Source organism: Coffea arabica, chromosome 2c (genome assembly GCF_036785885.1).
Source record: "Coffea arabica cultivar ET-39 chromosome 2c, Coffea Arabica ET-39 HiFi, whole genome shotgun sequence".
NCBI classification, from domain to species: Eukaryota; Viridiplantae; Streptophyta; class Magnoliopsida; order Gentianales; family Rubiaceae; genus Coffea; species Coffea arabica.
In genome coordinates, this window is record NC_092312.1 from 44,067,958 (window position 1) to 44,090,961 (window position 23,004).

The window sequence follows — 23,004 nt, forward strand, 5'->3', positions numbered from 1 at the left end:
CCCACTCGTGTGCATTTTATTTTCATTGCCGCTAAACATGGGCCAGTCCCACTAGTGTGCATTTTCATTTGCACCGCCACTAGCCGTGGGTCAGTCCCACTAGTGAGCATTTTATTTTGCACCGTCACTAGCCGTGGGTCAGTCCCACTAGTGAGCATTTAATTTTGCACCGCCACTAGCCGTGAGTCAGTCCCACTAGTAAGCATTTCATTTGCACCACCACTAGCCGTGGGTCAGTCCCACTAGTGAGCATTTCATTTTGCATTGCCACTAAACATGGGTCAGTCCCACTAGTGAGCATTTCGTTTTCATTGCCGCTAAACATGGGTCAGTCCCACTAGCATGTATTTTATTTTCTATTGCCACTAAACATGGGTCAGTCCCACTAGCGTGCATTTTATTTTCTATAGCCACTAAACATGGGTCAGTCCCACTAGTGAGCATTTCATTTTCATTGCCGCCAAACATGGGTCAGTCCCATTGGCGTGTATTTTATTTTTCACTGCTACTAAACATGGGTCAGTCCCACTCGTGTGCATTTCATTTTCATTGCCACTAAACATGGGTCAGTCCCACTAGTGTGCATTTCATTTTCATTGCCGCTAAATTTTCGTTCGGGTCAGTCCCATGATTAAATTTCTTGTTCGGGTCAGTCCCATGTTTAAATTTTCTGTTTGGGTCAGTCTCGTTTAAATTTTCTGTTTAAGTCAGTCCCGTTTTAAATGTCCTGTTGGAGTCAGTCCCGTTTAAATTCCTGATCGGGTCAGTCTCGTTTTAAATTTCTCGTCTGTGTCACTCCCATTTTTAATTTTTTATTAAAGGGGTCAGTCCTAATTTTCAAAAGCGTCAGTCGTTTTAGTAGTTTGCAGCCGAATAACACAAATGAGTATTTGGTGTCTACTTCTTTGTCTTAAGTTTTTCCAAAACTCAGACAAAGAGGGGCAAACTGTAGACACCGAATTTTTCTCAGTTCAATTTTTAACTTTATTTTGTTTTTTTAGTTTAATTTCTTGCTTTATTATTAGCATTCGTTCTTATTTATCTAATTTTGTTTGTTTAAGAAAAAAACAACAAAAACAAAAAAGGAAAAAAAGAAGAAAAAAGAACAAAACACAAAAACAAAAAATATATAAGGAAAATAAGTGGAAGTGTGCATGCTACACAAGTGGGGATCATGCATAGGGACAAGTGTCCCTTTTTGTATTTGACAACACCTCACCTAGATGGTAAGGTGTCTAGACACTGGTAGGATAGGATTTGTTTGGAAAATAAGGAATGGGGGCTAAGGGAAAAGGGGGTTGGACGGACAAAGAGAAAAAAAAAAGGAACAAGGAAACGGAGCAACGACAAAAGACAAAGAAAAATAATAAAAAAAAAACAAAGGCAGGAGGTCGGCTAAAAGGAAAACAGAGGGAAGCTATGGTGGCGGACAAAGGGTTAGCAAGGAGGAAGAAGAAGCTCGGGCAGGAGGAAATTTTCGAGGAAAGAGAAAAACGAGAAGAAGAGGCTGCCCCTGTTTTCTCCCTTTCCTTCTTTCGCACACCGCCGCCCACCCCAGATCTCCTCTCCTCCTCATGCTATCTGCCCAAGCCACCTCCAGTCCGCATCCGCTATTGCTGCTGTCCGCCATCGTACCACCGCGCGCAACCTCCATCGCGGCCACCAGGCAGCCACAACCTTTCTTCTCCAGCGTGACCAACAAGTGGCCAACTGCCTGCCCAAGAACCGGAGCCACCACCACCACCGGAATCTTCCATCATCGGCGAACCTTCACCTAGAAAGGGAGTACGGTAAGCTGTCCTATTCCTTTAAGTTTTAGTTCTCTTCAAATTTTCGAAGCCTGTCCTTCCGTGATTTGGTTTATGGCAGTTTTTTTCTTGTTGGGGTTATTCACGATTGTGAAATATGCATGTTTTGGGGTTGATTGGACTGAAATATGTGTTTTTAACAATTTTGGGGGCCAATTATAGTTTCAATTGAGTAAAGGAATCAGTGAAATTTTAATGCCCATTCAGTGTTCGGTGAAATGCCTGATTGAAATTTCTAATTAAAAAGATGATTGTCTGCATTTCCGTGTGAGGAAACCGGCTAAGTCGGCCAATTCCTTTTCTCACATTTGAGAATTTTCCATGCATTGCTGCCTTACAATTTTGCTATTCCTTTCGTTTCCATCATATGATTTGAATTAAGGTTGGGATGGGAAATTCTTGTGGGTTCATTGTCTGTTGAGAATTGTTGGAGTTGAAATCAAATTCCTGGTATTGTTGACCGAAGAAAGCTGAGATAATAACTGATGTTAGCTCAGTGGAGAAGATGACTATTTGCCCAAATTGCCAAAAAATTTTGCTACTTTCGTTCCTGTTTTTGCATCCTTTCGATGGGTCTCTGTAGCTTGCATCTTGGTTAAATTTCAATGATTAAAGTTGTAAGGTCTTGTTGTTTTGGTTTGAATGTTTGATGTGTGATTGAATGTTGTTTGCGTCTAGCATGAATTTCATAAGAAGTATTGTTGCAGAAAATGTCCTGATTGCATGCTCTTCCATTTTGTTCTTTGATTGACCTTCAAGGGTTTGTCTCCTGCCTGCTGTGTTGTGTTTTGGAGCTTAATGAAATGGGTTAATGAATTTGATGATTTGGTTTGAGATGGCCTAGGTTGCCTCGGTTGTATATGCTGCAAAATTATAGAAATTGGTGATAAAGAAGAGTTTCTGTGAAGAAAATGCTTTCTGCGAAGAGCATACATGAATAAATCTGAAAAATTGCAATTTAACCCCTCAATTTCTGTCTAATTTCATTATGGCCCTACAAACTTTCAATTTCATTCAATTGGGTCCTTACTTTAATTGCAAATGAGTCCCTAAACTTTATTTTCCTTTAATATTTGACCTCAAATGTTTGTGATACTGGTAATTGGACCCCCAAAACTTTGTTAATTCTTGCAATTAAGTCCTCACTTGTTTTAATTTCTTGAAGGTAGATTGTTTACATAACCTAATTGATTCAATTTCCTATTTTTTTTTCATCTTTTATGATTATTTGTTAATTAAAGTGATGCCTTGACCCCTTTCTTTGTTTTTGGAGGGTAAATAAATAATTTCACTCTATTAGGGCCCTACTTCAAGGGAGGTACACCCTATCCCTTATTTCTTACTTTATGTAACCCTACGTGCTCTATGTGACTTTACGTGTTTAATTGCATGCCTCTTGAATGTTTTATTTATTTATTTATTTCATTTATTTGTTTATTCAATTTATTGGCTTTAGTTTTGTATACTTATTTTAGTTCAATTTTGATCATTTGAAAGGCACCTGAATGCCGCAATTGTAATAGTTAGGTTATTATATCATTTTATTTAATTCATTCCCCTTAGATTGTAGTAGGAATCCCTGAATGTAATAGTTAGGGCTCTATTTGTTTATTTGCCTTATGTGTGATTTGCATGTCTATGTGCTATGTGTTACCGCTTTCTTAGGGCCTTGCATCTAGCTATCATGATTATGTGTTATGTGTGTATGTGATATTATGTGTTTACATGCTTTTATTATGTTTTATATGATTGGTTACTTATAATTCATGTGTGGCGTCACCACACTAGTCCAACGCTAGTTGTGGCCCCTTTCTCGACTCCACACAAGTCCAATGCTTGTGAGAGAGAATTAGTAAGTGTGACGACCCCACCTCCCCCTAAGGCGTACCAAAGGGTTCGGTGGACCGCCTACCCAGCTCTCGCCAGGACTCACTCACTCACTCATAGCACGTGCATACATCCATGACCCATGAATAACATACAGAATTCAAACTTATAATTTACATTGGTACAAATCAAAGTACAAAGTCTCAATATACCCAAACTAACTTAAAGTGTATACAATCCCAGTACAAAACATTCTATTCAAGGAATAGCGCGAGTACAAGTCAAAAGTCAAAAGTCACAAACAACTAGTCTACGCTAGCCTTTACGTGTCTCACGCCTCGCTAGTACTCCTGTAAGGAAAACAAAACTAACGGGGTAAGCCAAATCTCAGTGAAGTTCCAAATATCAAATTGGTCAACAACTCAAGTGATAGCAGAGTAATAGTAATATATCGAGCAAACAAGTCAAATCAGAGAAATATTACTTCAACTAGTCAAGAAATATCAAGTTCACGTTCACAAATAAGGATACAGTAACTCATCTCTCGGTTCCATTCCAGTTTGATCGGTCGGTAGTTGACACTCCGTCAACTTTCAAGTCATAACTAGTCCAACAATAATACCCCACTTCACGCCAGTCTCCGTCCACCAATCAACCCCCTTTTCAGGGCCCGCACGCCACACGAGACACGGGTGGTAATACTCGAGTATACCGCTCTGCCGAGGAGATACACTCCACTCGACATTACTAGTTACTCAGGGTTCGTTATCTAATCGACCAGGCCCTTGCCGGCTCGACTCGATTAACTAGCCTCAGGGTTTCTGGAATTCCAGAGAAGATGAAATTTGTATGCATGTATAGCATTTCAAGTGAAATCATGGAACAATAGCAATTTTGATTAGAGCAAGTGCGATAAAGTACACTCTTGTCCTAAAATTTCACGTATATAACATGTAATCACATTGGTCACGTATCAAATACAAGTATTAAGTGCAATTCGATATTTGAAAGCACTCACCAAAACAAGTATAGTGTTTTTAGTGGTCTCGTCCAGATGATACTCCTAGCTTGAAGTCCAGATCTGTGATAAAAGTTGCTTAAGAACTTGGAAAATCATGTAAGGTTCGAAACTTAGACATTTCGTTCAATAATAATTAAGAAATTGAAATTTGTTTGGAAAATATCCGTAGATCACTCGCTCGTTTTTCAAATGGTAAACTTTGGTATCAATTATACCTGGAAATAGCTTTTAAGTCGAAAGTGCAAGGAAAACAAATTTATAGTGATTAATACCACCTTCCCTAGGGGTACAAGTTCGGCTAGGTTCTAACGTATAACTCTCGATAACCAAAGTAGCAAAAGTCTTAGATGGTTCAAGTGATATTCGTTTGTCAACCTTACCCAAGTCGTAAGTGTATCTCTCTAGTCTTCGAACGTGAATTTGGGCAGCATGCCCTTTGTGTTTACCAAATTTTCCAGCCATTTTGGCTTCATTATTTTTCTCATTCAACCCAAAAGTCATACATATCATAGATTGAAGTAAATAGCCGTTCCATAGGCTCATAACAACATAAGACCAAAAATCAAAGTGATAACAAGTGCGGAATTGTAACCTAGCAAAAGACAGGTTTGACGTGTTTTTACGGAAATGATAAAACCGATACTATACTTATCAGATTGAGATGAAACTTATACCGTTTCAAATATAGGACATAGGGCTATAATGTTCATGAAGATCACTTAGTCCAATTTCCAGCGTAACCTGGTCAAATTCCCAAATTACAAAGCCAACTTCCAGCTATACGGCTAATTAACTGCACTGCACTAGAATGGTCATATCTCAGGCTACCAAGGTTCGTTTAAGCTGTTCTTGGAGGCGTTTAAAATCTAAAACAGAGTACTAAAAGTTTTATGTTTTGGAAAATGACTAAATCCGAACGGATCATAGTGAATAAACACGACCAAGAAGACTAAACTGTCCACGCGGAACACTGGAATTTAACCTAGAACAGTGAGGGTATTTTCATCTTTTCACAAGCTACGTTGCTCTGATTGAGCTAAAATTTTGTAGGAATCTATAAAATACCATTCTCTACAACTTTAATGTTTTAGGGCAAGCCTAATTCAGCCTCTAACTATGAGTATTAAAACCGGGCAGAACTGAATTAGGAAATTTCCAGAAATCTGGAATTTTTGGTCTTCAATGAAACTTTCTTAAATTCCTTGTTCCAATCACTACCAAATCCCCTTATATAATCTTATATTCAACATATGCAATTATGCATCAAGTGTAGGCAGAAATTAATCAAACCCTAACTTGCTTATATCATCCAAAATTCATCACAACAACTTGCATATCTTGTAATCAAGCCAAAATAGGAACTAGATAGCATCTTAAACCAAAATAAAAGAATCAAAACCATAAATCAGACTTTATACCTCAAAAACAAAGCTTGAAAGAGTGATACTCCACCTCCTTTGGAAATTTTTAGTTCCCCTAGCTTTCCAACTCACAACTCACTCTTTGATCGGTTTAGTTTCCTTTCTTTCTCACTTGGTTGATCAAACTCAAGATGAAATGGTTGTTTTTCTTGCTCTCCCTTTTTTCTCTCTCTCTCGGCTGTGATGGTGCAGAAATGAAGAGTTTTGGAGTTGGTTTTAGGGATAAATATGAGGTAAATTCATTAGTCAACCAACCAAGGGAAGACTCCCACTTGTTTCTTCAAGATTGGTTCTTAATTTTTTTTTTCCTTTTCCTTGTTGTTTTTGGTCAAAAAATTCGGCCAGCTTGCTCAGCTTTATAGCTTGATACGAAATATGGGCCGCTTATGGGCCATGTTTTGGGATGCAAGAGATTGAATCTTTTAGTAATAGTTAGTAGTTTATTTTCTAGATTTCTATTTTATTTGCTAGGAATAAATTCGGTCCAAGACCTCATGTTGAGTTGGATCTGATTTATAGAGTCTAGGCTCACTATAACTTAAGTTGGTTAATTAGCTTTTATTGGGTTATGTTGGGCTAGCTTAAAGCCTTCATTGGATCAATTATAAGCTGACCATTAGATAGTGGATTTGAGTAGTGGAATCGGGCAAAAGGCCTAGCCTAGCCGAGTTAGGGTTTTGTCTTGTAAGGCTATATATAGCCTAGGTTTTCATTCATTAGGACAGTTTTCAGATTTTATAAAATACACGTGAGTTTATTCACTCTCTCTTGTCTCAAGAGAATTTCCTTTGAATACTTGAGAATTAATCTCAAGTTGTTCATCGAACTTATCAATCAAGTAGTCTCCTTGATTGTGGCTTTCTTCTATCTATACTTTTGGTTCACTAAATTTGCTAGTCGTGGGTTAAGGAATCCCCTTAATTCGTGGCTCGTGATTCTAGAAGGGTCAAAGTTCCGCCAATCATCCCAACTTGGTGTTCGTCTAGATCCGTCTCACATCAGTTGGTATCAGAGCTAGTCGACGACATCAAGTATATCCCGTTGAGGTTCTTTGTTTTTCTCCTTTTCTTTTCTTCGTAAGTTTTCTAGTATTTGTCTTCAAATCTGGTCGTGTCTATCTTTGTGTCAAGTCCGATTATTATTACAAAAAAAAAAAAAAGACCTTGCGGCAGCTAGGGTTCCTTTCCCTCCTTGTCGTATCTTGCGTTTGTAGCAACCTGTCCAGATAGTTGTTTCCCGCTATTTGCTATAGTTTGTCTCATTTGTGGTCTGAAATCTGGTGTGTTGTTGTGTTGTTCGAGTCTTGCAGACAACCCAGCAAAAGTCAAAAAAAAAGTGAGTAGAGGGTCACATACCTTATTGTTCGGGAATCGCGGCTGGAATTGTCTTGTTGGGGGCTGCCGACCCAGTTTTGCTATTAAACCTTGATTATTTGTGATTAGTTCTTGCAATCTTGGGCACCAAAACCTAACTTGGGTAGTTCTTGAGCTTCTTGATCAAAAATCTTGAAGTTCTTGGGCAACCAAGACTGATTTGGGCAAATTTTGACCGAGGGAAGGGGATTTCTCTTTCTTGGCCACCTTGCATATTGATCCGAACTAGAGGAGTCCTTGGGACTGACATTACGTACTTGGAAACATTAGTTTGAGCCAAAAAAAAAAAGGGAAAGATCCGGCTCTTAAGGTTTCCTACTTGGGAAAACCAAGTCCCACCTTTGACTCCAACTAATCCTGCCTTTGTTGGGATTAATAGCTGCCAAGAACATTGGCCAAGGCCCAAGCTTCCCTCCAACCGCTTCCCTCCAACCGACCTCCACTGCCCATATAATCACCAATTCAGTCTTCCATTCGGCCAAACACCAAACCATTCCCCAAAGCCTTGACCGACATAAACAGCCGCACAAACTAACCAATTCAGTTTTCCAACACACCACCGGCCATCACACCCAATCATTCCCAAAGCCTTCACCGACTCACCAGCCCACTTAATACACCAGCCAGTCTTCCATCAACCGACCTCCACCGCCCACATATAACCAATTCAATAAACAAATCAGTTTCCCAAATTCTGTCTCACATTCGGCCACCACACCAACTCATTTCCCAAACCCTCCATCCACCGACCTCCTCCGCCCATATATTAACCAATTCAGTTTCCCAAAATCTGTTTGGCACTTGGTTAGCAACCGACTTTAGGAAGGTTAAAGAGAAAGGAAATCTGGGAAATTTTTAGGAAGTTCTAGCCGACTTTGAGAGGGATTTAAGAAAAGGAAATTCTGGAAAATTTTTGGAAATAACCCTGATTTGGAATAGCCGATTTTGAGGAAGGTTAAGGGGTACGGAATCTGGAAATTCTTTTTTGGTAACAATTCTGATTTGGTTAGTCGACTTTAAAGAAATTTCCAAATAAGTACAACACCTAACTTGTTTCCAAAATTCAATTAGGAAATTAAGTAAACACTTGAGCTTTCCGTTTCTACTTTTGTTCCTTGTTCCTTTGCTACAATTGGGAGCTACTTGATTAAAGTTTGATTGAATTTCCTTGAGAAATTTCTGATTTCTTCAAAGGAAACAATCAATTGGCTTGAGGAGTGAATTGGTAAGAGCATTAGAGTGACATAGGCATTTGAGTGAAAACACGAGAGGAGTGAAACACTTAAGGGAGCGAGTGAGGACTGTTCTACTAATTTTTGTTGAGTTTTGCAGGTAATAAAAGTATGAGACAAACGAATGCTCAACTGGAGCTTCACCATCTTGTGCCTAAAGGAGTAAATACTGTGGCATTGCGTGAGATAACTGAGCAATTGGAAATCATCAAAGCTCAAAAAAATGATTGGTTTTATACACGTTGCCATATCAAGGATAAAGTTTGCAGCTTAGCCATTGATAAGGGTTGTGAGGTTAATCTCGCAAGTACTGTCTTGGTTGAGAAATTGAATCTTCCAACCATTGATCATCTTCGACCTTACAAGTTGCAAAGTGATAGTGGTGATATTTGGATTACTAAGCACACACTTGTTCCTTTTCGTATTGGTCAATACGTGGATGAGGTGTTGTGTGACGTGGTTCCCATTCAAGTGACGCATGTACTGTTGGGACAATGGTGGATGTTTAATCGAGAAGTCAAATATGATGGATATACTAATAAGTATTCCTTCACATTTAATGGCCGTCGTACCAGGCTTGTGTCGCTTAACTCTAAGCAACTTTGTATTGATCTAGCATACATGAAGAGTGAGCATGAGCGTTATAGTATGAAGAAAGAGTTGGAGGAGAGAATTGTGACTGAAGAGGTAAAATTCGAGGGAGTTGAAAAGGAGAAAGAGGTTGAGAATAATGAGGGGAAAAAGTCAGCTACTGAGCATGAGAAAGAGATAAAAAATCTGCATGACTTGAGGTAGACACTCCTCCCATGACTTGAGATTTTTCTTTATAATTGCACGTAGGAGCGTGGATAATGTCCTATTCACTACCTCAGTTTGTCCATCCGTTTGAGGATGACTAGAAGTAGAGAACAACAGTTTGGTTCCCAACCTACCCCATAGAGATTTCCAGAAATAGCTCAAAAACTTGACATCTCTATCAGACACGATAGTCCTAGGTATGCCATGCAAACGAACAACTTCTTTAAAGAATAAGTCAGCAATGTACAAAGCATCATCCGTTTTATGACATGCAATAAAGTGAGCCATTTTGGAAAACCTGTCTACCACAACAAATATGGAATCATGACCACGTTTAGATCAAGGTAAACCAAGTACGAAATCCATGGAAATGTCAACCCAAGGTTGGTGAGGTATAGGTAAAGGGGTATACAAACCGTTTGGATTGACCCGAGACTTAGCTTTGTGGCACACACCACACCGTTCAACAATCCTCTCCACATCCCGGCGCATGCGTGGCCAGTAGAAGTGATCCTGCAACATAGCTAAAGTCTTGGTGACACCAAAGTGTCCCATTAGTCCACCATTGTGTGACTCATGGACAAGTAAGTCACGAATAGAATCTTGGGGAATGCATAACTTAGTAAGATAGAATAAGAAACCATCATGCACATAGAATTTTTCAAAGTTAGCCCTCCCACAATTCCCATAGGCATTTGAAAAGTCAGGGTCACTTGTATACAAGTCTTTCATAAGCTCAAACCCTAGGAGTTTTGCATCTAAAGCAGTGAGCAAGATGTGTCTACGAGATAAAGCGTCAGCCACTACATTAGACTTACCTGTCTTGTACTTGATGACGAATGGAAATGACTCGATGAAGGCTACCCATCGGGCATGCCTTTTGCTTAATTTTTGTTGTCCCTTGAGGTGCTTGAGGGACTCATGGTCAGTTTGGATGACAAATTCCCTGGCGCGGAGGTAGTGTTGCCAGGTCTCTAAGGCACGTACAAGGGCGAGCAACTCCTTGTCATATGTAGAGTAGTTGAGAGCCGCGCCACTTAGCTTTTCACTGAAATAGGCGATTGGCTTGCCACCTTGCATTAGTACGGCTCCTACTCCAACACCTGATGCATCACATTCCACTTCAAAAGTAAGATCAAAATTAGGTAGTGCAAGAAGTGGTGCATGTGTGAGTTTGTGTTTTAATAATTGGAAGGCCTTATCTTGTGCTTCCCCCCAAAAGAACTTCTCATGCTTTTTCATGACCGTGGTAAGAGGTGCAGCAATGGTGCTAAAATCCTTCACGAAGCGGCGGTAGAAGCTTGCTAGGCCATGGAAGCTGCGCACTTCACTTACAGAGGTAGGCGTTGGCCACTCTTGGATGGCCTTGACCTTTTCTGCATCCACATGAATGCCCTGCGCACTTACCACATATCCTAGAAACACAACACGGTAAGTGCAAAATGTGCACTTCTTAAGGTTGGCGTATAGCCTTTCCTTTCGAAGGACATCAAAAACAGCTTTGAGGTGCTCAAGGTGCTCCTCTAAGCTCCTGCTATAGATCAAGATATCGTCAAAGTAAACCACTACAATTTTCCCAAGAAAAAATCTCAAAACATGGTTCATCAGTCGCATGAAAGTACTAGGGGCATTAGTTAAGCCAAAAGGCATCACTAGCCACTCGTATAGACCATGTTTAGTTTTGAAAGCAGTTTTCCACTCATCACCTTCTTTCATTCTTATTTGGTGGTAACCACTTTTCAGATCAATTTTAGTAAAGATAATGGCACCATGCAGTTCATCTAACATATCATCTAACCTAGGAATAGGGTGACGATACTTTACCGTGATCGCGTTGACTGCTCTACAGTCAGTGCATATTCTCCAAGTTCCATCCTTCTTAGGCACGAGAATCACAGGTACAGCACGCGGACTTAGACTTTCGCGAGCCCAACCTTTCCTTAGTAACTCCTCCACTTGCCTTTGCAACTCCTTAGTTTCCTCAGGGCCCATGCGATAGGCCGGTTTGTTAGGTAATGGAGCTCCGGGAATGAGGTCAATCTGGTGCTCGATTCCCCTTAAGGGTGGTAGTCCATCGGGCACATCCTCAGGAAAAATGTCCTCAAATTCCTGTAAAAGAGACAAGATACAAGGAGGTAAAGAGTCAGTAGGTATGGATGAGATGACCAACTCTTCTTTGCACACAAGTACAAGTAAGAGTTGGTTAGAAGACAAAACTTGCTTTACATCTTTGGCTTTTGCTAGCAAGCTTAGTTTCCCCTTACTTTCTCCTCTCATGGCCGACTCACTTGTAGCCTTTTTCTTCCCTACGGGTTCGGCCACACTCTCAATTTTTTTCTCCTCACTTTTTTCTTGCTTTTTTTTCTCAAGTTCTAGCTCATACTCCCTTTGGAGTTTCATTTGATCTTCATACACTTGCTTTGGTGTGAGGGGTACTGATGCAGATACGGGTGCGTAACCACTTCAACCTTGGGTCAAGGACAACATTGACGGTCCGATGACAAGATCAAGATCCAAGAAGGTGAAGGAAGCTTTAAGAGCCTTGATTATTCACCATACCATCAAGGAGCAGGCTAAGTTTGAAGAATCGATCGACCATGAAGTTACCTTGCTCACTTGTACATTTGAAGTGCAAGAATGATCTCCTACTTGGTAGATTAATTAGTAGTTGTGTTAAGACTGTCTAGTTTAGTAGTTGTTAGGCGTTGAGTATTTTATTACTTATTGGGCCTTATCGGAAAACCTTAAAGAGCTGGCTCTTTAAGCTCTTTATGCGGACCGAATTTCTTCCAGGTTTATGTGGGCCGGATTTTGCCCTAGTTTTAGCCTATAAAAAGGCACCTCTTGTATGAGTAAAAGGAGGATATTTTACAACCAGAAATCGTGAGGAATTTTCCTTTCAAGTTCTTAATCGAACTTACTCTTGAATTCTTGAGTTCATTGCTTAGGATTCAAATCTGACTTTATCGATTAGTTTGTTCCCTAATCGTGGTGTCTCTTCATCCATCTTTATTTGCTTAAGGTTGCTGATTGCCTTTGTGTGTCAGAGGTCTTGAGTTCATGAGAACAATCGAGTTCAATTTCCATTGGGAGAAAAGATCTAACTCTGATAATTACAAGGTTGGGAGGTTCTAGGAGGGTCTTCCCCTAGGGTTGCTCATCAGGTACAAGAGTCACTTTTCGATTACAATGAGTAAAGACGTATTTGTTGGCTTTCCCTTTGAACTCCACATCTCGGTCATATTGCCAAGGTCGCCCAAGAATGAGATGGCTTGCTTGCATTGGCACTACGTCGCAAGTGACTTCATCTTCATACTTGCCAATTCGAAATGGCACTTTCACTTGTCGAAATACACGGACCTCCCCTTCATTGTTCAACCATTGAAGGCGATAAGGTCTAGGATGTCTGATGACTGGGAGCCCTAGCTTCTCTACCATGAGTAGACTAGCTACATTGGCACAACTCCCACTATCAATAACAACACTACAAACCTTATCCTTGATATGACATCTCGTGTAGAAAAGGTTATCCCATTGTACCTCTATTTCCTCTTCCTTGGCGCGGGTGGTGAGGACCTTTCGAACCACCAAGCATCCAATCTCCTCATGTGTGGGTACCTCCTCACTGGAATCATCCCCTTCACCCTCTAGAGGTGGCATCCCTTCGTATTCCTCCTCTTCATCGGACACAATCTCGCCATTTGGCTATAGTAGCATAGCCCTTTGGTTGGCACATTGAGATGCGATATGACCATAGCCTTGACACTTAAAGCACTTAGTGTCTCGGCCACGCGGCTTAGAAGCTCCATTATTAGCCTTAAATTCAGGTTTGGCCGTTGCCTTGAGTGGAAAGGCATTCGGCCTTGGTGGTTGAGACGGAGCTGTGGCCTTCTCCTCCCTCTTTGGTTGAGGGGTACGCCAATTTCCAGCTTGGTACGTGGTGCTAGACCGTGTACTTCCCCTCCTCTTGAGGCGTCGTTCAACTGTAACCGCCTTCTCTAACATTTCATTCATGTCGAGGTAGTGTTGGAGTTCCACTACTTCGGCAATCTCGGGCCTCAAACCATGCAAAAATCGAGTCATAGTGGCTTCTCCATCCTCACGCAAGTCTGCCTTCATAATGGCCATCTCCATCTCTTTATAATAATCCTCGACTGACAAGGAACCTTGGGTGAGAGATTGTAACCGTCGACGAGTCCTTAACCTATGAAGAGCGACCCGTTCAAATATTGGATCGAAATATGGGCCGCTTATGGGCCATGTTTTGGGCTACAAGAGATTGAATCTTTTAGTAATAGTTAGTAGTTTATTTTCTAGATTTCTATTTTATTTGCTAGGAATAAATTCGGTCCAAGACCTCATGTTCAGTTGGATCCGATTTATAGAGTCTAGGCTCACTATAACTTAAGTTGGTTAATTAGCTTTTATTGGGTTATGTTGGGCCAGCTTAAAGCCTTCATTGGATCAATTATAAGCTGACCATTAGATAGTGGATTTGAGTAGTGGAATCGGGCCAAAGGCCTAGCCTAGCCGAGTTAGGGTTTTGTCTTGTAAGGCTATATATAGCCTAGGTTTTCATTCATTAGGACAGTTTTCAGATTTTATAAATTACACGTGAGTTTATTCACTCTCTCTTGTCTCAAGAGAATTTCCTTTGAATACTTGAGAATTAATCTCAAGTTGTTCATCGAACTTATCAATCAAGTAGTCTCCTTGATTGTCGCGTTCAAATATGTTCCTATCTATCCCACAAAAATCTCCTCAACCTCAATCCTCAAGACGTGTCGTCCCACTATGTTCCTATCTATCCCACAAAAATCTCCTCAACCTCAATCCTAAGAAGTCGCCCGGCTAGACGCCGACCCAACTGACTCTGAGGATGCACTCGGCTCCTCCTCCGAGTCCTCCTCAAGATCCTCCTCTGGATCCTCCCCAGGAACACCAGGAGCGCCAGGAACTGCAGGCGCTTGACCCTCTCCGGCCAAGTCCTGAAGTACATCCTCCACTAGTGCCTCGCACTCAGTCAGGATGTGGCCAGTCCGGTCTCTAATATCCACAACCACTCGCATCAGGCGTCCTGTCGTCGCCTGAGCCTGCTCGCGGAAGGTATCCGTCCGCTGCTGCTCCTCCAATACCGAGGCCTCCAGCTCTCGGATCCTTGTCCCCTGATCTCGGAGAGTAGCCCGGAGACGCTCAATCTCCGTCTAGCGCCAATCGTCTCCGCTCGTCGTCCACAGCGAGCACTACCCGATCGGGGTAGGAGTAGGTCTTCCAGCAGTCGCAGTGCCGGATCTTGCGCGCTGGGGACCATCGCTGTAATGGCCCACCAGGGCTCTCCTGGTATGAAATCACACGGCAAACGGGACCCTCCAGATGTGCCTCGTCGATAGGAGCGTCTGTAGGCGCGTCAGTCTTTACATCAGTCGGTACGTCCGTAGGCACAGGCTGGGACGGCCTAGCACTCCCAGAGGCGTTAGTACCCGCCATAACCTAGGTTTACAAGTAACATGGAAACAGTAAGTACACGACACGTAGAAAACAAGGCTAAGCTCAAGAATAAAACCCTAGCCTATCATGTCAAGCGCTTAATCTATCCAGATCAATTCACAACCTAGGCTCTGATACCACCTGTGACGACCCCACCTCCCCCTAAGGCGTACCAAAGGGTTCGGCAGACCGCCTGCCCAACTCTCGCCAGGACTCACTCACTCACTCATAGCACGTGCATACATCCATGACCCATGAATAACATACACAATTCAAACTTATAATTTACATTGGTACAAATTAAGGTACAAAGTCTCAATATAAACTAGCTTAAAGTGTATACAATCCCAGTACAAAACATTCTATTCAAGGAATAGCGCGAGTACAGGTCAAAAGTCAAAAGTCACAAACAACTAGTCTACGCTAGCCTTTACGTGTCTCACGCCTCGCTCGTACTCCTGTAAGGAAAACAAAACTAACAGGGTGAGCCAAAACTCAGTGAAGTTCCAAATATCAAATTGGTCAACAACTCAAGTGATAGCAGAGTAATAGTAATATATCGAGCAAACAAATCAAATCAGAGAAATATTACTTCAACTAGTCAAGAAATATCAAGTTCACGTTCACATATAAGGATACAGTAACTCATCTCTCGGTTCCATTCCAGCTTGATCGGTCGGTAGTTGACACTCCGTCAACTTTCAAGTCATAACTAGTCCAACAATAATACCCCACTTCACTCCAGTCTCCATCCACCAATCAACCCCTTTTTCCGGGCCCGCACGCCATACGAGACACGGGTGGTAATACTCGAGTATACCGTTCTGCCGAGGAGATACACTCCACTCGACATTACTAGTTACCCAGGGTTCGTTATCTAATCGACCAGGCCCTTGCCGGCTCGACTCGATTAGCTAGCCTTAGGGTTTCTGGAATTCCAGACAAGATGAAATTTGTATGCAAGTATAGCATTTCAAGTGAAATCATGGAACAATAGCAATTTTGATTAGGGCAAGTGCGATAAAGTACACTCTTGCCCTAAAATTTCACGTATATAACATGTAATCACATTGGTCACGTATCAAATACAAGTATTAAGTGCAATTCGATATTTGAAAGCACTCACCAAAACAAGTATAGTGTTTTTAGTGGTCTCGTCCAGATGATACTCCTAGCTTGGAGTCCAGATCTGCGAGAAAAGTTGCTTAAGAACTTGGAAAATCATGCAAGGTTCGAAACTTAGACGTTTCGTTCAATAATAATTAAGAAATTGAAATTTGTTTGGAAAATATCCGTAGATCACTCGCTCGCTTTTCAAATGGTAAACTTTGGTATCAATTATACCTGAAAATAGCTTTTAAGTCGAAAGTGCAAGGAAAATAGATTTATAGTGATTAATACCACCTTCCCTAGGGGTACAAGTTCGGCTAGGTTCTAACGTATAACCCACGATAACCAAAGTAGCAAAAGTCTTAGATGGTTCAAGTGATATTCGTTTGTCAACCTTACCCAAGTCGTAAGTGTATCTCTCTAGTCTTCGAACGTGAATTTGGGCAGCATGCCCTTTGTGTTTACCAAATTTTCCAGCCATTTTGGCTTCATTATTTTTCTCATTCAACCCCAAAGTCATACATATCATAGATTCAAGTAAATAGCCATTCCATAGGCTCATAACAATATAAGACCAAAAATCAAAGTGATAACAAGTGCGGAATTGTAACCTAGCAAAAGACAGGTTTGACATGTTTTTACGGAAATGACATAAATGATACTATGCTTATCGGATTGAGATGAAACTTATACAGTTTCGAAGATAAGACATAGGGCTACAATGTTCATGAAGAACACTTAGTCCAATTTCCAGCGTAACCTGGTCAAATTCCCAAATTACAGAGCCAACTTCCAGCTATACGGCTAATTAACTGCACTGCACTAGAATGGTCATATCTCAGGCTACCAAGGTCTGTTTAAGGTGTTCTTAGAGGCATTTAAAAGGTAAAACAGAGTAATAAAATTTTCATCTTTTGTAAAATGACTAAATCCGAACGGATCATAGTGAATAAACACGACCAAGAAGACTAAACTGTCCACGCGGAACACTGGAATTTAACCTAGAACAGTGAGGGTATTTTCATCTTTTCACAAGCTACGTTGCTCTAATTGAGCTGAAATTTTGTAGGCATCTATAAAATACCATTCTATACAACTTTAATGTTTTAGGCCAAGCATAATTCAGCCTCTAACTATGAGTATTAAAACCGGGCAGAACTGAATTAGGAAATTTCCAGAAATCTGGAATTTTTGGTCTTCAATGAAACTTTCTTAAATTCCTTGTTCCAATCACTACCAAATCCCCTTATATAATCTTATATTCAACATATGCAATTATACATCAAGTGTAGGCAGAAATTAATCAAACCCTAACTTGCTTATATCATCCAAAATTCATCACAACAACTTGCATATCTTGTAATCAAGCCAAAACAGGAACTAGATAGCATCTTAAACCAAAATAAAAGAATCAAAGCCATAAATCAGACTTTATACCTCAAAAACAAAGCTTGAAAGAGTGATACTCCACCTCCTTTGGAAATTTTTAGTTCCCCTAGCTTTCCAACTCACAACTCACTCTTTGATCGGTTTAGTTTCCTTTCTTTCTCACTTGGTTGATCAAACTCAAGATGAAATGGTTGTTTTTCTTGCTCTCCCTTTTCTCTCTCTCTCTCGGCTGTGATGGTGCAGAAATGAAGAGTTTTGGAGTTGGTTTTAGGGATAAATATGAGGTAAATTCATTAGTCAACCAACTAAGGGAAGACTACCACTTGTTGCTTCAAGATTGGTTCTTAATTTTTTTTTCCTTTTCCTTGTTGTTTTTGGTCAAAAAATTCAGCCAGCTTGCTCAGCTTTATAGCTGATGTTTGGCTCTAATATTAAAGAGGTTAAGTATATAAAAAATGATGGTCAAGTGGTGCGTTCAATCGGTGGTGCGCGGTACCCGTCGGTTCGCGCCGTTTTTCCTTAAATCGTACTAGGGTTTTTACTTCCTATTCACTAACTTTTTATCATTGCTCCTAATCACATATTATTTCTCACTTAAAAGTCACTTTTAATCACCAAATTTGGTCCTTGCTCTGTACCGAAAATTCATCCGGCGGAAAATCGCGAAAACCCTAATTTTGCTCCAATCTTGAAACCAAAAGTGAAACCCTATTTTCTAGGTTTATTTACACTTATTGTGGAATAATTGGGTAGTAGGGTTTTAATAAATAATAATTTCCAAATAAAAGGGTATTTTTGAGAAAAATATGAGAAATTTGCGAGTCCTCACAGTAAGGGCTAGTCCAATGCTAGACCCTTAGGGACCATCCGCACGTTAAATCATGATTGTGTGATAAAATCACTTCATCTCATGCATTTTTTTTAGGGCTTTACCATTTGCATAACACTTTCCTTATATCTATAGCCCTTATCCCGTATTTCCCCTTATATGTATATTCCTTATCCCTTTGTATGAAAACATGACATTAGACTTGCATTTCCATTTAAGTATTAGAACTAGGCTAGTACATTTGCATGATTAGACTAGGAAAATTACCCCTTGGATATGGGATACGGACGAGTTTGGCTTCTCTAGCCTTAGCACGCTCGTATTCCCTCTATTAAAGGGAATATGGAGTCACGAACATTAGTCCCCCACACCCGACATGATACATTCGTTTAGGTCACGTATATTTGTATAGTTATTTTTATTTTCCTTTTTATTTGTCTTTTCTTTTCTTAGAGTCTCATATTTTTGTATTATTCGTGACCTCTCGAAAGAGTCTGTATTGGGCATCACAATTAATGTGATTGGCACCAATTAAGCTTTGAAGATAAATTTTGACCCCCCGATAGGGTTTGCATTCATATAGTACATCCAAATGTGATAAATTCTTATGTTAAAATAAGAAAATTTTTGACTAAATCACGCAACTAGCCTTGGCTAGGTCGAAAGGGTGCCTTGGATTTTTATCCTTGCCTTCCCTTTCTTCAAATGTGACTCCTGAATCTTTTTCTCTAATTTTCGTAGACTTGGAGTCGTTTAAAAAGGGTTTTCTACTTTTTTCTTTAAAAATTCATTTTTTGGTGACTTGGTACAGCTTAACTCTATACCAAGTGGCGACTCTATTTGTCATTCAAAAAACCCTTTTTAAACTGTATTTTGGGTCAAATCGTCGCATTTTCAAGTCCCATTTAGACCCATGTTTTTTCATTTTCTTTTTAAATCAAAAATTCATTTTCCAATAAAAAATTGAATCAAAAGCTATTTTTCTAAACTCGCCTTTTATTTTTCTTTTTAAAAAATGGGGCGTGACAGAAAATTTTTCGGGTCCTCGCAGTTTTCACAAATAAACAAGAATACTTATACCAAGCCTTTATTTATTTGTATAATAAACTAACTTAGCATGAGTTCATGAAATTCAATGAGTTATAAGCTTGTTTCCATCTAATCCACCTCCTTCTAATGTGAAGATGTAATCTAGAGTTCATATACTTTGAACTACACACGCAAGGTAAGTTTAAGTGCACAAACACATGCTTGAATGATTATAGTTGGTGATCAATCGACTACAAGTATGAGATGCAAATATATGAACTAACCAGTTCACAAATGGACAAAAATCAACTCAAGTTATCATATGGTCAAGAGACTACAAGTTCATCTCTTCCCTAGGCTGTAAGAGTTTAGCTAAGCATGGAGTTGAATCTCATAAAACTCTGAAATGAAACATGAAATAAACAAGAAAGAGTAAAGGTAGATGAAATCTTATTCAATTGAATGAAACAAGCTCTTCAAACTTCACTTTTACACCCTTGATCTTCAAGTTCACAACAACATAGCAATTTTTCTACAAAGAAAATCTCACATTTTGCTCTCACAACTTCTCGGTTCTATTTTCTAAGCTACAACTATTTAGCTCTTTCTACCGTCCTCTCATTTTCTAATCAATGAGATTCAAGAGGTAATGATAGATATTTTCGGAGGGTAAAATGTGCTTATAATGTGGTTGTAAAGTTGTCCTTAACTTTTTCAAAACAAATCTAGCTAGATCCTGTGAGAACCCGTATTGCCCTAATATTTTTCCTAGGGTTTATTTCCCCTTAATTGCATAAATTTTGCATTTTCTGGCTTAGAAATATTTTCTTAGTGGATTTTATGAGCAATTATAGTTTTTAGATGATTTTTCTAGTATTGGAGAATTTTTAGAAAATTAAGAATATATATTGGACGTGGGACCCACTAGTGCGAAAAGTTCGGAAAAATTCGGCCAATTAGGTTAAATTCCGGATACTGTGTGAAATTTATCGGGTGTTAAGAGATAAGTAGAATGTGAGATTTGATTGATGTGAGAGAAGAAAGAAAGATAAGAATGCAATTATGGAGGTAACAAGTGTCACCTCCTCATTGGATGAACTTTAAGAAATACTATTCACTTTCTTGACTTTTTTGACCAAAGGTTAAATATCTTCAAAATTCATTAAAATTTCCTCATTTTTCTCTCCACCATAGCCGGCCCTCTCAAGCTCCAAGGAAGACAAAACTCTTCAACATTCAAGCTTCTAACAAGTCCAAATCCACCAAATCAAGTGTTTAACTTAGTTTTTGCTCCATAAAATCTTACCTTTTAGTGATAGTGAGTGCTTTAGTGAAGCTTGTTTGAAGGTTTAAGGTGTCCAACATCCTTCTCTCTCTTGTTTCTTGGTAAGTGAAGCTTGAACACCCTCTTACACCTTATGAAGCTTAAGTTATGCTTATTAGTGATTAAAGTGCTGAAATTTCTGGTTTTTATCTTGGTTTGAAGTGATTTGGTGAAGTTTTCCATTTTATGATGAATTTTCTGGTTTAATATGAATGGGATGTTGTGGCTATCTTGGATGATTGGCAATGGACTATAATGACTCTTATAGGTGTGAATTGTTGCTAAATGCAACCAATTTTGGATTTGGTGTGAAAATTGAAAAGTCAGGGTTCATAAATCCCTAATTCTGTCCGGTTTTAGATCATTGGGTTAGAGGCCGAATTTGACTTTGCTCAAAACATGAAAGTTGTAGGTATTGATGTGTTTGAGGTGGCTGCAAAATTTCAGGGCAATTGGATTAGTGTAGAGCGAGTTATGGCGTAATTACTGTAGCTGTTCTGCTTTGGACAGAATGCGAAAACTGTACTTGTATTTGGCCATTTTGACTGGAATTGGTTTGGATTTTGAAGTTGGTGTCTTCTGATGAAATGTAGCTGGATGTCTTAGCTAACATATGCCTTTGAAATTTCGGCATTTGGACTGGTATAGACGGAGTTATAGTCATTACAGTTTTGTGTGATTTGCGAACCTGTTTTGGTAATTCTGGTTTAGTATTTGGCATTTTTGACCTAGTTAAGCTAGGAACTAGATTGAGTGACCTTCTACATTGTTGTATCCCTGTTTCATAGCTTCGAAACGGTGGGTCTTACACCCCCATCCGATAATTGTAGTGAGAGTTGTGCCATTACCGCATTATGAGGTCAAATCCGATTTTCTTATTAAGGCCTAAGTTAAAGCCCTTTCTTAATTTCTGGTTTGCTATCATGCTTGTATATGTTTATGAAAACCCTATTGGGGTTGTGTTTAGCATTGTTTTGCGGCTCGGTATCGAGTCTCATAGTACTTGCTTACGTGTTCTAGGGCGTGACGGTGGTTCACGACTTTCCCCTGACGGAAGTGCATGACATAGCACTTAATTGCTTTGTGAGTATACTACTCACTTACTTGTTATATTGTGGCTTTGTGATATGTGTATTTGATGCCTTGAAGGCTTAATTGGTTATTGGAAATGATTGAGGTGAGGGTGTACTTGACCGCCCTCACCCCTTGTGATTTTATTCATGGCTATTCACCGTTTTGCTGGAATACTGCATTTGATATATGAGATACTGAATTCCATGCATGGAAACTGAATTGGTGTTGTTTGGACGATTGTCCGACTGCTTTACTGAATTACTGAGCTCAACCCCGTTCGGTGGTCAATTGAATCGAGCCGGCGAGGGCTTGGTCGTGAAGATTGAATTGCCACGGGGACTGTACTGGGGAACCTTGTGGTAATGAGACCCTTGGTTCCGGTATACTCGAGTATTACCAAAATGACTGAATGGAGTGCGGGCCCGGTTGGGGGGATGTTGGGTGGAAGGAATGGAAGTAAAGAGTTGTCTACGGTTGGTTATTCTTTAACATTGACGGAGGGTCAATGAGGTTGGAACAAGACTACAAGCGAGGAAACGGGCTCCTGAGAGCCCTCCGTATCCTTTTACTGGTGTGATTTACTCTTAATTGTATACTTGAACTGAAAGGTTACACTTATGTGATTTTAGATGCTTACGTGATAGTTGCTCACTGAGCTTTAGCTCATTCCGTTCCATTTGTTTTCCTTACAGGCAAATGAACACTTTTGGAAAAGGTTGTGATAATTGAATGACAAGTTGAGCTCATGTACATGTCTTTTGTATGGCCCTCTAATGAAACCCTAATGTGTCATGGGTTCGTTTTCCTTTGATTGGCGAATCGATCTTGTACGTTCATGATGAATGGTATTTGGCATGCCAATGTGGTTGTAAATGTTGAATTTCAATGTATGTATGTTAAATTGATGTTTGGTTGAACTTCGGACTGATTCACGTTTCAAACGGCCAAAGGAAAATTTTGAACAAAAGGCACTGGACAGAAACTGGCCGGATTGCCGGCCGGATTGCTTGGAGAATTTGAAAAAAAATTGGCAACTCTCTGCCTGGTATCCGGCCAGGAATCCGGCCGGACATCCGGCCAGATTCCGGCCGGATTCCGACGGGTCATGCACTATTCATCTTCGGCTTCGATTTTCATTTTTTTTATTTTTTTTATTTTCGTGATTTTGACTTGTTTACGTGCAATGGGATGTTCCGGAACGTAATAGATCGACGTAAACTGAACCGTTAGTCCTGGCGAGAGCTGGGCAGGCAGTCCGCTAACCCCTTTGGTTCGCCTTAGG